The 14022-nt window shown below is 50.0% G+C and overlaps 1 protein-coding gene across 7 annotated transcripts in view; it reads left to right on the top strand.

Moving 5' to 3' along the window:
• foxp1b (forkhead box P1b) overlaps positions 1 to 14022 on the top strand; it is a 146523-nt gene that overhangs the window by 40620 nt on the left and 91881 nt on the right. Inside the window, exon 1 of one of the 7 annotated variants that reach the window (XM_023793942.2) lies at positions 9848 to 10118. The exons of the other annotated variants lie outside the window; for them this stretch is intronic. The gene's annotated coding sequence lies outside the window, so the exon portion shown is untranslated. Of the gene's footprint in view, positions 1 to 9847; positions 10119 to 14022 lie in introns of those variants that run through there. 7 annotated transcript variants of the gene reach the window in all.

Genomic DNA, 14022 nt, shown 5'->3' with positions numbered 1-14022 from the left:
CCAAGTGTCAGGGAGACCGTGTCGCGGTATCACCTCCGTTGGTTAGGCTAGCCGATCAAGTGTCAGGGAGACCGTGTCGCGGTATCACCTCCGTTGGTTAGGCTAGCCGATCAAGTGTCAGGGAGACCGTGTCGCGGTATCACCTCCGTTGGTTAGGCTAGCCAAGTGTCAGGGAGACCGTGTCGCGGTATCACCTCCGTTGGTTAGGCTAGCCGAGTGTCAGGGAGACCGTGTCGCGGTATCACCTCCGTTGGTTAGGCTAGCCAAGTGTCAGGGAGACCGTGTTGCGGTATCACCTCCGTTACAAAACCGGTTCCTAAGAGGACTATATTCTTACGAATGGAAATTTTGACAAACACGTTATCTCTGCCTTGTCCCATGACGTACGGCTCCTGTACACACACATGGAAATCAGTGCGATATACCATTATTTAAATATTCAAATATTAAAAGAGAACAGTTTAGCAGCTTTGGGGTTTCTCCATTTGCATGAGGCCCGTTTGTCGGGCGGATTGATGCATAGAGGAGAAGCAGTGTGCTGTGCAAATGGGGGGGGGGGGGGGGCAAGGCTGACTGTAAGCTGGCCTTCCAGAGACCCTGCACAGCCTCTTAGGGTTTAGCGAGGTTAGCATCGAGCCGCGGGTGCTTGTCGCCGTTGTCTGCAGCTTATGAATACGTATCGCGCGTAAGGGATCAGGCCCCATCATCATACCGATAGCATAACTAGCAGCGTGTTCTGTAATTTCATTCATTCTGTTTTATTTTAGTTTCAGTTCAACAGGCTTAGTCTTATATCTTTAATTTTGCTATTAGCTTTAGCTTTTATTTGCTTTTTAATTATTTTCAGTGTGGTGCATTCTGTGCTGCTGGCTAAGCACCACAAATCTCACTGTACCCAGCAAAGTTCGCATATTCGGCTCTTTCCGAAAGAGCCCACCCTTGGCCCTTAATATTATTCTTGCTTTTCACAAACCTGATTTTTTTTTTTTTTTGTTGTTTCAGTTTTCTATATTTTAGTGTTTAATAATTAAGACATTAGCATTTTAGTCCTTCATTCATTATTATGCTGTGATATTACTGCTAGTTTTTTACCTTAAAGGGAAACTCCTGTTTTATTCATTTATTCAAGTTGGCATTCAAATGAAATCATCTCCAGTCATTTGAAAGCGCTGCCGTAACCACCCAGTGCTGCTGTGCAGTTCTCTAATTACGGTCAACCATGCAGCTGTTACTCTGAAATTTAAGGGACATCTTGGTTTGACAGAGTGTCCGTGAGACTGGCCAGTCGTACGTCTGTCATCGTTTTGATATTTGCACATTTGCCATTCCATATACCACAGAAACTTGCTCCAGGACGATTTAAAGTGAAATCCATTCAGTCCGTATGTGTGAGTTTACTGTGCTGTGTGATACAGTTTGTATCAGTCGACGTTGAGTACAAGGAATTTTTTTTGTTTTGTTTAAAATAAAATGCTATAATTCAGATGCTGTTGCATTGAAAGTAATTTACCACAAACACAGTGCTGGCTATTTGTGTGCTTGTATTTTTTTTATCCTGCAGGTGTAGTACTGACAGATCACTAAAGAGAAAAGAGGAACTCTGATTTTGACAGGAAATGGTCTTTAGCGCTGTCTCAAAGTTCTTAAGGGGAGTGCTCCGTTTCACCACTGGATCGTGCAAGCTGCACATACGTCACTGGACAGGAGTCTCTGCTATGTTACCTAAGAATCTTGCATGTGAAATGAAGTTAAAAGGGGCCTTTGCGACACGTGCCACACCACCGTCGTCTTTGGCTCCGGGATGAGCACGGATGCGGATGACGTCCTCACTCAAGGTCGGGGAGTTCAGCAGGATAGACATGCTGAGGGGGAAATGAACAGTAGCTAAACTGGGAACCAGGAGCTCTCTGGGAGACACCAGCCACTAATGATCAGCCAAGGTTTAGTGCCGCGTTGTATCAGAAAAATAAAGTGCTGATATTTGCCCGTAAATAACATCCAAGGCGTACTTGAGCACAGAGGGTCTCCATTATGAAACATGGACTTTGCTTGCCTGGATTCTCTGGTCACTTCAGACACTGAGATCCCGTGTACATCTTAAATAATAATAATAATAATTAAAATGAACAAATTAAGAAATCGGATCCTATTATAGTGAGAGACGTACACCATATGAATTTCAAGTTAAGTCTGTAACATTCAGTTCAATTCAGTCATTAATGTTTGAATCTTTTAAAGTGCTTTATAGACAGAGAAAAGCGTGAGTGTGTGAATATCGGCTGATTTCCGTCTCGAGTGTCTGACTCTCTGGGTCCTAATTCACGTGTTGGAAGCAGAACAGACTGTGGTCACTCTACACATCAGAGACTGGTGTAGAGAATCATGGCTGCTGCCTGGCGGGATCTGAGAGCTGCGGGTACCCTGAAAAATCCCCCTTCACCCCCACCCCCCCTCCCAAAGGTTAGTGGGGCAGCTTCCAAAACGTGGTCATTCCTCTCTGGAATATTGCACAATGCACCCTATTGTAGTGCTGAATGGCAGATGTTTATTTTAATTCCCGACGCTTTCAGAAATGAGTGTTACACCCAAGGATAACAGCCCCCCCACCGGAACTGGGCTTTGAGCCGGCCAAGTGCTGGGAGGCACTGGGTTTTTGCAGCGGGTGTTAACCAGAGTCATAATTAAGAGGAAGCAGCTATATTTAATTTTCATTCTATATGGGCCCCTAATAACGGTATAGTGCTGAATAATTTAGGTAAGCGGCCTGTCGCTGTACTTTTCGGTTGGGTTTAAATTTAGACCACGTCATTTCACACCGACGTGATATATGGCGGACGTGTCCTGACGATACGTCTCGCAGCACGGGATCTATTTCCATCTATCTCAGCCAGTGTGACAGAGAGATGACTTTTTTTTTTTTCTTTCAAATTTTTAATAATGCATCTTAATGCTTTCTTGCGTTCTTAGGAAAAGTGACATTGGTTTATTTTTCTGGTGAACCAGTTTTTAATAAAAGATTAGTTCCGGAATCTGAGGTGGTGATGTCCACTGTATTAGCTGTTGTTTTCTAAGCCTGTTGCATGGTGCATAAAATTCAGCTTTTAGGGTTTTGATCTTGAAAGTTTGGAGATGTAGATGTTCTTTTTAAAGACTCTGAGGTACACCATCTGAAGGCACCGTCTGTGGTCCAGGGTTAGCTTTTACATCTGGTCCCTAAGCCTCGTGAGTGTGACACAGGGGGCATGGGGCAATTCCAAGCTCAGTGTAGGAGCTGACTGTCAGCATCCTCGTGGGAACGCCAAGCGGACCGAATCGCCGGGCCAGCCTGAGATGCTCTGAAAGCGCCCCTATATTGGGATGTTGTCGACCGTTTCCATGGCAACTCTCCGGCTTATCTATTTATTTCTTGATTTCTCATCACTGCTTTTCAGGAACTCTTGTAGGAGAAGGAAAGCTAAGCGGGTGATGAGTGCACTGAAATTTCATACCTTCCCATTAGCATGAGTCATGATCTCGGGGCTGGGAATACATCCGTCTCAAGGTTCGCCCACCCCTAATTTCACCGCTCATTTATATAATTGAATTATTAATTTCTGCACTGAATTATGGATACATAATTAATCAAGTAAATACTAACCGATCGAGTAAATACTTCCCCACAGTTGAATATCTTTGCTCATTGACAATCTGTATTCTTATCAATGACATCAATATAAATGTATTTTTCACTAAAGCCTCTGTATCAGCAATCTGGTGTTGGCGTGTTAATCTTGGAGGTCCCCGATGAATTGGAGGGCTTGCACTATCCAAGAGTCTGGGGGGGATAAAAGGGGGCCAGACTGACTATATATATTTCTCACACACACACCCCCCCCCCCAACGCCTTCACGCACGGAAGCCTATACCCCGCCACTGCCATGTTCCTCAGTGATGCCCCCGCCTACCCACAGCCTGCCTCAAGCGATTTCCTGTGCTCGTACTGTAAATGCCCCCCCCCTTATGTAACTGCGTGCGGGTGACCGTGAGCTGAAATTGGGTTAAACTGACTGGGAAACTGTCATCTTGTCAGCCACACGGGCAGGTGCTCGTTCACGTTTCTGTCCTGCTCGGGGTGCCCGCTCGGGGGGCCCGCTCAGGGTGCCGGCCCGTGCCACCGCTTCTTAGCATTCGAGTGCCAGCCGGTCGGCCATCGTGTGACGTCCCCATAGTCCTGGGTCAAATAAGAAGACGTTGCGGTTTGGTGCAAACACAGAGTAACTTTCTGATATAATTACTGCAATTGCTTATTTATAATTTTGTGTTAATGAGTTAATAATGGCTTCCCTCCCACCTGGGATTCGGGCTCCTGAGCTAGTGATTAAGGGCCAGCTGGGGTCTCTTGTGAGAGAGAGGCTCTCCGGGCAATTGGGAAGGTCGGCATCTCCGTGCCGGCATGGGAGTACGGTGAGGCGAGCTGCACCGTGACCGGACCGGAGAGGCCATGGCTGACGTCCCCGTTCACCACGGAGAAAGATGCAGTGTCGTCCCCGTTCACCGCGGAGAAAGGTGCAGTGTCGTCCCCGTTCACCGCGGAGAAAGGTGCAGTGTCGTCCCCGTTCACCGCGGAGAAAGATGCAGTGTCGTCCCCGTTCACCGCGGAGAAAGGTACAGTGTCGTCCCCGTTCACCGCGGAGAAAGGTGCAGTGTCGTCCCCGTTCACCGCGGAGAAAGATGCAGTGTCGTCCCCGTTCACCGCGGAGAAAGATGCAGTGTCGTCCCCGTTCACCGCGGAGAAAGATGCAGTGTCGTCCCCGTTCACCGCGGAGAAAGGTGCAGTGTCGTCCCCGTTCACCGCGGAGAAAGGTGCAGTGTCGTCCCCGTTCACTGCGGAGAAAGATGCAGTGTCCTCCAGGATCCGGAGACACGTCAGCATGAAGGATGTCTCTCAATTTGCGTGGGGTTTGAACTCGTGAGTGGAAACATTTGCATGGCTTGTAGGTTCACGGCGGGTATGCGTGGCCCCGTTTCCCCGTGCCCCTCACGCCCAGTCCGCACATTTGTCAGCACTGCTTTCCTGCATACATTAAGCGTCCGGCACAGCAGCTACTTATTCGCAAGGTGATAAATGCATGTATTTGCTTTTTTTCCCCCCCTGTTCAAACGACAGAATAGACTCATATTTTGAATAATGTGTAATTTCATAGCTGGTTAAGTTTCCATTGTTAAAAGAATGACCTCTGGAATGCTGTGTCTTAGCTTTTTATGTATGACTTTGTGTGAAAAGTTACTGTTACGATTGACTGTCAGAAATATGGCTTATGGTACTTATATATTTATAAAACCCGGGGAGTCGTTACGATCGTAATTCTAATAAGTGCAGTATGAAATATTAATGCATATATATTCAGGACATCTGTTTGGAATATCGAAACATTTATTTAAGTTTTCATGGAGGATTGTACAGAAGCTCTGATCGGGTCCTTCTGTGCTTGCACCTGCTGTCCGTGCGGTGTCCGCACCCGTACCCGTACCCGTACCTACACCCGCACCCGTACCCGTACCCGTACCTACACCCGCACCCGTACCTACACCCGCACCCGTACCTACACCCGCACCCGTACCTGCACCCGTACCTACACCCGCACCCGTACCCGTACCCGTACCTACACCCGCACCCGTACCTACACCTGCACCCGCACCCGTACCCGTACCCACACCCGTACCTACACCCGCACCCGTACCTACACCCGCACCCGTACCTGCACCCGCACCCGTACCCACACCCGCACCCGTACCCGTACCCGTACCTACACCCGCACCCGTACCCGCACCCGCACCCGTACCCGTACCGGCACCCGCACCCGTACCCGTACCCGCACCCGCACCCATACCCGTACCTGCACCCGTACCAGCATCCGTACCAAGCCCCAAGCCTCACATGTTATAATCCAGCCACTGAGCTAAAGGCCTAACCTCTGGCTGACCTAATTACAGTGACAGTATTCTAATGAACTGGCCGGCGGTGTCAATGCGGGACGTGGGCGTCAGAACCGCTGCTCCTCCTCTGTCTTCAGTGCGTCGGGGATGGGGGTGGGGGGAGGGGGGAGGGGCCGCCGACGCCGCAGCCCTTGAGATGGCTAATGGCAATTATTTTTATAAGCTAATTAAATCCAAAGTTACTATTTTTTGCGCCGAATCCTTCCGGGTCTCCATTTAAAGGGTAGTAGTTGCATTGCGAGCACCTTCGAGCACTAGTCTTTTAAAACATTACATACGATTTATGAAACAGTTTGCATGCTCGTTCCGATTTTGATTTTTGAAACGTGGTTAATTACACTTGTTCCTTACCGAGGAGGCAGAGAGAGAGAGAGAGGGCGGGGTGGAGGAGGGAGGCCTTTCTGTCGGTCTGCTGAGTCCTCAGCCTCCGTGTGAGGAGGTCAGGAACAGAGAGCAGCTGATACAGCTGACTGAAGCTAAGAGGCCCTTTGTCAAGCCGGCTAGCGGTTTAGCGCAGTTCCGTTAGCGCTTTAGCGCCGCCCGGCAGACGAGGCTGAAAGGTCCAGCATGTTTGTGAATCTTGCCCTGGGATCTGCTGCTATTATTTGACTGCATATTCTCTTCTGAGAGAAAAGGAAAAACAAAGACCTTTTAATGACTAAACTGGAAACTGCTTTCTGTCCTGTTATCCTTCGGTTGGTGATTATGGTCTGTGGGGAGATAATGGTGCTTTAGTCTTCACTTAATGAAATGAAAACTTTTTTTCTTCTTCTTCTGAAATGAAGGGCAGTTCTTTTGTGCAGCTATCTTCAGACGTCTTTCCCTCTTGACGGAGGAGTCAGTGAGAGGGTTTTTTTTTATTTTTAATGTTTTAGGTCACAGCAGTGTCTCTGCTCCTCAGACCAAGGCCGGAATGACATGTCTCTCACCACAAGCACAATTTCTGTGGTTTTAGTCGCAGAGCTGTTAACGAGAACAGAGAGTTTGCCCCGGCTGGCAGAACAAGTGCAGAGAGGCACGAAAAGTGCTTCTGGAATGTGTGTGTGATGTGCAGGATTGGGGAGACCGGGTTGGTGGGGGAGCGAGGCGATGGGCGTGACCTCGACGGGCTGCTTCCCGCCCAGTGGTCTGCTTGGGGGGGGGGGGGGGTAGGTATATCCCCACATCCAGGTGTAAGTCTTTAATTGGTTCCTTTTCTGGAGCAATCAACGCATTTTGGGATTTAGCATGCTTACCGTGTTGATGTGACATCATCTGGGGCCACCTAAACGCGTCCCCCCCCCCACCTGTGCCGCTAGCTCAGCATGCGGATAAACAGACAAATATGCGTCTCCTAGGTGCCGTTGGGCAGCCAGCTGCTTCTAATGTAACGCTCAGAAGAGGACAGTTGCCCATAATGCAGTTGCCTAAGGTGTCGAGCTCTGCGAGTCCCCGCACTGTTAGTCAGTCCTGCATGTGGCATTTCCCTGACATTGTGCTGAAATATAAGGTTTATCGCCACAAAAGGCCAATATGGTTTTGGTGTCTGTCTGTGGGATTTCAGCATAAATCAGTGGCTTTGTGTGTGACAGAGAATGACCAACGACTAGATCGTTTGTCTCTGTGTTCATAAAAGCATCAGTCAAGGATAAATACAAATAAAACATCCATCCAAATGATTTGTACATTTCCTAAAGCGTGGATGGGAGGTGTATTGAGCTGCCCCCCGCCCCCCCCCCCGGGAAGGTCGTATTTTGCATTATGAGGTTTGTACTCCGGACTAGAGTTATATTACAATGCAAGAGTTTTGTTGTGGTCAAAACTGAAAGAGGCTAGTCAACCTAGACCCACAAAGGGGAGAGTGGACAGTGGTTCCTGCGTGGGTGGTTCCTGCCTGGGTGGTTCCTGCCTGGGCCTTATTGCCCAGTGGTCCAGGGGAAGCAGCGTCTCGTAATGCTGTATACTTCTGTATGGCTGCCACAACAACAAAGTCCACTTGGCTTGTCTTTAATCTTTGTGTCGTATCGCTGTACTTCATATTAACAAAATCCACACACTCCAGTTCCTGTCTGGAAGGTCGCCGTTTTCCCAGTGACTGGGGACACTCCGGTTAATTGGTGACAGCGATACACATGTGACGGCTGTTCCAGCACAGGCAGGCCGATTAATACACTTAGCTGGAGTCATGGTGGCGACTTGGTTGTGCTTTTATGGTTCCCTCTTGCGCCTCCTACTGGGAATTTATTGAAGTGGTCACACTTGAACCCAATGAAAGGCCTTTTCTGACCGCCATTTTTATGACTCACTAGGTAGTTGTTAGACATAAAAACGTTCCATATGTTACCCCACACCCCCCTTGAAATTGAAATGCCCGCATGACACGCGCTCGCTGTACATGTGTTACATAAGACACTGGGGGCCATAAACTCCCAGTTTGGCTCCCAGTCTAGTATCGTTTGGTATTTTCCAAGCCCCGCGATGCGACCTGTGGTCCGAGAGCTTGTGCGGGGGCGTTCTGGTAGAGGTTCACATCTGGTGTGCGAGTCGGCTGGCTGCCACACGGGCTCCCAGCCCCCCCCCCCCCCCCCCCAGCCTCCAGCTCCCCCCCAGCCTCAGCCACTGGCTTCGCCGGGTTCCTCTGTTGTTATTTCCCACCGATAATTAGCCTCAGCAATGGAATGTTTGTGTCTCCAGCCATTGAAACGCTATAGCGTGTTTATTTTCCAGAGGGCTCCTTTTCTTGCCCCCCTACTGCCCCTCGCCCTTTAGAGTACCCCCATAGAGACACACTCACTCTCTCTCTACCTCTGTCTTCCCCATCTGTTCCCAGCAAGTGGATCTCACATGACAATGACGTTCCGCTCATCACCTTGGCGTCCGGGGCCACTCCGCAGCTCTTCCCTGCTCCTCAGCTCCCGTTCCTGTCTGGCTTGGCCGCCAAGCCCGCTGGATTCCGCCACTCCCGGGCACTTTAATTCCCTTCAAGTGAGAGGGGGCTGCAGGGTGGACAGTGTTGCCTTTATGATTCGTTTTGTTTTCTGCCGTCATCCTGCTCTTGTGGTTTACGCTCCGTCTCCCGTTCATCCAAAAGGCGGTGTTCCCAGTGCTGCCGCATTCGAACGCTCTTGCGGCGTATGACAACAGACAGAAATACGGCTCCCTCAGAATCCGTCACTGGGGGACGTTTGCAATCTTTGGTAACATGATCATTCCATTCGAGCTAATACAGTACCGGTGCTGGGAGAATCTGAAAGGGCTTTTCACAACTTATTAATCACCTGGGACCTGTAAACTGTTCAGGATGTTTAACATCGTCCTAGATTAAGTTTTGCTTTTACTTTTTCTTTCCACCTCCCTCTCTGAAATGAGTAAAAGTGAGTACTTGTATGATCTCTTCTTAAGAAGGTGGATGAGTTTAGACGCTGCTTCCGAAACAGACTTTCTGTATTAATGCATATCTGTGTTGTAATGGAGTTCTGTCCCTGTGCACTGGCTGAATGCGTCACCACGCAGGCGTTAAAATCCAGACGCATTTTTCCTTTCTTCCTTCTTTTTTTCCGGGTAACTGAGGAAACCTGCGCAATAGCCGTAAAGGTAGGAGGGGACGGCGGGCCATAAACTCCCACCTCTGCGTGCAACTCCGCGGAGGATTTAGCCGTATCGCTTTAACAAGTGTTTTTCAAGGACTTGGAACGACTTGGCGAACAGATTTCGCACCCCTTAGGAATATGTTTGCGAATGCACGGGCGTTTATTAAAGACTGCTGTGTAAAACACACACACACACACACACGCACACACAGAGCTCCTGTTTGCTTCTTTCTGCCCCATTATGAGGGCACCAGGTGCTCTATTTAATTAAAAAGCAGCCTTGCACAGGTAGGACCCGCAGCGGCCGCTTGCTCCTGCCAGTTGTTCATTTGCAGAGTGTTTGTGTTTATGCAAAGGGCCTCTTCCTGCATATTTAATCTCGACACTGCGAGGCTTCGGCTTTTGTTGTGTTTAGACCACATAGCTGCAGTTCCTCAGGCTCTGTCGGGCCCCAGCAGCCGCTGCACGCCTCCCCTCTGCGGACCCACACATCAAGCTCGTCGTGCTGTTTTTTGAACGCGGGGGATTTACTTTTTGCTTTGTTTTCTCAGACCTGACTTTCACTGTTCATGGGTAAGTCAGACGGTCTTCTCTTCACCCGCTTTCATGCTCTTCACTCTGTATATTTTGCCTCCTCCTTCGGATGTGCGTGTAGGCGTGCGCCTCGCTTTACATCCTCCTGTCCCTGCTAGAGGAGCAGCTGGCTGAGGAGTCCGCTTTATGGGGGGGGGGGGGCAGCACCCCTGCCTTCAGCCGTCCAGCTGTCCGGACGTTGCCCCGGTGTCTGGCGAGAGGGACCTTCGCGGACCGCAGACGAACCCGGTGCTCTCACCGTGCCCCCCGTGACTGCCGTGCTATCGATGTTAATATCACGGTGGGTTTCTGTCAGGTGAGAGGAGAGAGCTGGAGGGGGACACACAGGTTACATTCAGGGAGGGGGGATTTATCTCTAAAAGTAGCGCTGTGTGACATGCTGCTGTGATGAGCTGCTGGATAGTCACGGGGTTGCAGACTTAGCTGAAACTTTCCTCTGTTCGGTCCTACTGGAGGAGGGTTAGAGCGCACTGCCCTTTTCCCTGTTTGCTCTTTTCTCGCACCCATGCCGCCGTGTCTGGGAATGGTGACGGGGCCCATTCTGCCGCGGGTGTGCTGTCTGCCGGAGAACATTTAAACAGTGCGGAGAAATGTGCGGCCTGTTTGTTTTGGGCTCGGCCAGGAATTCCCCTTCCTTGGTATTAAAAAGCGCTCCCTGTGTACTCTGTGTACTTTGTTTCTAGCTCAGCAGAACGTGAAGGCAGGTCCGGAAAAAAAGAAAAATGGAAAAAAAAAAGCGTCCCGGATCCTGACGTGGGACGGGCTGCGGTCTTGCAATTTCAGCTTTTAAACGTCCAGAGGAGTTGGGTGTTGGGGCGCTGTTTGCGTCTGCCGGGGGCCTGGAAAGTGCCTTTGTTTACAGTAAATGCGGGTGCACCCCACCATGCCAAAAGCTCGCCTTGACAAACGCTTGGCCTGTTTTTTTTCTCTCTCTTCCTTTGAGGCTGTTTTACGACATGTATGTTTTCATTGTATCGCTCTGTGTTAATAAGAGTACAAAGAGAGAAGCTGTACAATCAGCCCTTTTGTGAATCACTTGTAAACAGCTACATTTGTTTCGAAGTGACTCACTTTTTAGATTTTCCTGTATTTCGGAGCAGACAGTGACATGGAAAATCTTAAGCACACACCCTAAAAACAAACACAAATACGCGGGGTGTAGATATCAGTCACTGCTCTCTCTGCATTTTTCCCTCGCCCTCACTTCCTCACATACAGCATGGTGAGTCTCGTATTTTTCATTTTTTTTCTTTTTGAGATCCATTTGTGAGCCAGTAGAGAACCGAGGTAGAGCGAGGGCTCATTTTTCGGGGACGGGGGTAAATCGGTGGCCCGTCCAATTGATGATGGAGAAATTGAGCATAAATTAATATGGTAATGGCACGTTGCAGTTGGCTGGGGGCATCTGTGGAATAGCCACACATATCGTATGAAGCATACTCGGGCTAATTGATGGAATAACGTCTGCCTGTCTTAAATATTCATGCGCTCCTCTTCTCAGCGAGTGGCTTGAAGTGCCTAAAAGCCTGTCCATTAGGAGCGCTGGGGAGCTTCTCTGAGCGGCTCTGTTCTGTTGCCGAGTCCGGGCCCGTCTCTGATTCCAGCGTGACGACCATGGCATTGCCGGCTGAAGGGAAATGGCGTGGAGCAGATGGAGAAGCACACGCCCCGTGTTCACGCTGCCTCCTAATGGCCACTGATTTACAGCCAGCTTGGGAAATGTTTGTATGTTTTCTGGAGCCATGTGTAGATGTGAATTATGCATACAAGTCTGACTTATCTAACAGGAATAATATAGTATGAACTGCGTTGTACAAGGTACAGTTCTATAAACATTGCAGAGCAGCTTATGAGAACTTGCTGTAAGTTGTAGAAATGCAACTATTGTCTCAGTCAGTTTAGCACTCTGACTGCTTTATGAGCAGGTAGAAGCTGTACCCTGCTCTGCGTCCTTCCTACGCGATGGGTAGAAGCTGTACGTTTCACTTCTTTGGTCCTACACAGGGGGTAAATACTCTTCCCAGTTCTGCTTTGGTCCTACACAGAGGATTGAAGCTGTACCCTGCTCTGCTTCAATCCTGTGCACCGGGTAGAAGCTGTACCCTGCTCTGCTTCAATCCTGTGCACCGGGTAGAAGCTGTACCCTGCTCTGCTTCAATCCTGTGCACCTGGTAGAAGCTGTACCCTGCTCTGCTTCAATCCTGTGCACCGGGTAGAAGCTGAACCCTGCTCTGCTTCAATCCTGTGCACCTGCTAGAAGCTGTACCCTGCTCTGCTTCAATCCTGTGCACCGGGTAGAAGCTGTACCCTGCTCTGCCTCAATCCTGTGCACCGGGTAGAAGCTGTACCCTGCTCTGCTTCCGTCCTGCATAGTGGGTAGAAGCTGTACCCTGCTCTGCTTCAATCCTGTGCACCGGGTAGAAGCTGAACCCTGCTCTGCTTCAATCCTGTGCACCTGCTAGAAGCTGTACCCTGCTCTGCTTCAATCCTGTGCACCGGGTAGAAGCTGTACCCTGCTCTGCCTCAATCCTGTGCACCGGGTAGAAGCTGTACCCTGCTCTGCTTCCGTCCTGCATAGTGGGTAGAAGCTGTACCCTGCTCTGCTTCAATCCTGTGCACCTGGTAGAAGCTGTACCCTGCTCTGCCTCAATCCTGTGCACCGGGTAGAAGCTGTACCCTGCTCTGCCTCAATCCTGTGCACCGGGTAGAAGCTGTACCCTGCTCTGCCTCAATCCTGTGCATCGGGTAGAAGCTGTACCCTGCTCCGCTTTCGTCCTGCATAGTGGGTAGAAGCTGTACCCTGCTCTGCTTCCGTCCTGCATAGTGGGTAGAAGCTGTACCCTGCTCCGCTTCAATCCTGTGCACCGGGTAGAAGCTGTACCCTGCTCTGCTTCAATCCTGTGCACCGGGTAGAAGCTGTACCCTGCTCTGCCTCAATCCTGTGCACCGGGTAGAAGCTGTACCCTGCTCCGCTTCCGTCCTGCATAGTGGGTAGAAGCTGTACCCTGCTCCGCTTCAATCCTGTGCACCGGGTAGAAGCTGTACCCTGCTCTGCTTCTGTCCTGCATAGTGGGTAGAAGCTGTACCCTGCTCCGCTTCCGTCCTGCATAGTGGGTAGAAGCTGTACCCTGCTCCGCTTCAATCCTGTGCACCGGGTAGAAGCTGTACCCTGCTCTGCTTCTGTCCTGCATAGTGGGTAGAAGCTGTACCCTGCTCCGCTTCAGTCATGTCCCATATCCTCCTTTTTATTGTGAGTATAATAGATACAGGTTCAGTCCTATGCTTTTGAGCCTGATACCTACTGAGGGTGATGAATCATGAGAATCAAGAGTTATTCAGTCAGGGTTGACCAGTATTAGCAAGGACAATTGCTTCATTAACACAGAAAGTGAGCATTTGCGCATTTAAATCTGTGTGCAGCTGCAGCCAGATAAACACCAAACCCCACAGAACCAGGCCCCACAGATACCGGGCTCCTGTTTTGACTGCCAAATAAGACACATACAAAAGCTTTGGATAAATGAATTGACATTCTTCATATTTGGGTTCGCTTAAATGCTTTTATTCAAATGCCACTGAGATTGTGTCCTAAGTTTGCTCGCCAGTCTGCCCTCCTGGATTCAGCCTGGGGTCCGGCCAGTAGCCCGAATTGGCCCTCCTGGATTCTGTCCGGGGTCAGGCCTGGAGCCCGAATTGGCCCTCCTGGATTCTGTCCGCGGTCCGGCCAGTAGCCCGAATTGGCCCTCCTGGATTCTGTCCGCGGTCCGGCCAGTAGCCCGATTTGGCCCTCCTGGATTCTGTCCGCGGTCCGGCCAGTAGCCCGAATTGGCCCTCCTGGATTCTGTCCGCGGTCCGGCCAGTAGCCCGATTTGGCCCTCCTGGA

The sequence above is a fragment of the Paramormyrops kingsleyae genome, chromosome 8 (assembly GCF_048594095.1).
Source record: "Paramormyrops kingsleyae isolate MSU_618 chromosome 8, PKINGS_0.4, whole genome shotgun sequence".
NCBI classification, from domain to species: domain Eukaryota; kingdom Metazoa; phylum Chordata; class Actinopteri; order Osteoglossiformes; family Mormyridae; genus Paramormyrops; species Paramormyrops kingsleyae.
The sequence above is the reverse complement of the archived record's forward strand: the minus strand, read 5'-3'. Positions and strand labels throughout refer to the sequence as shown.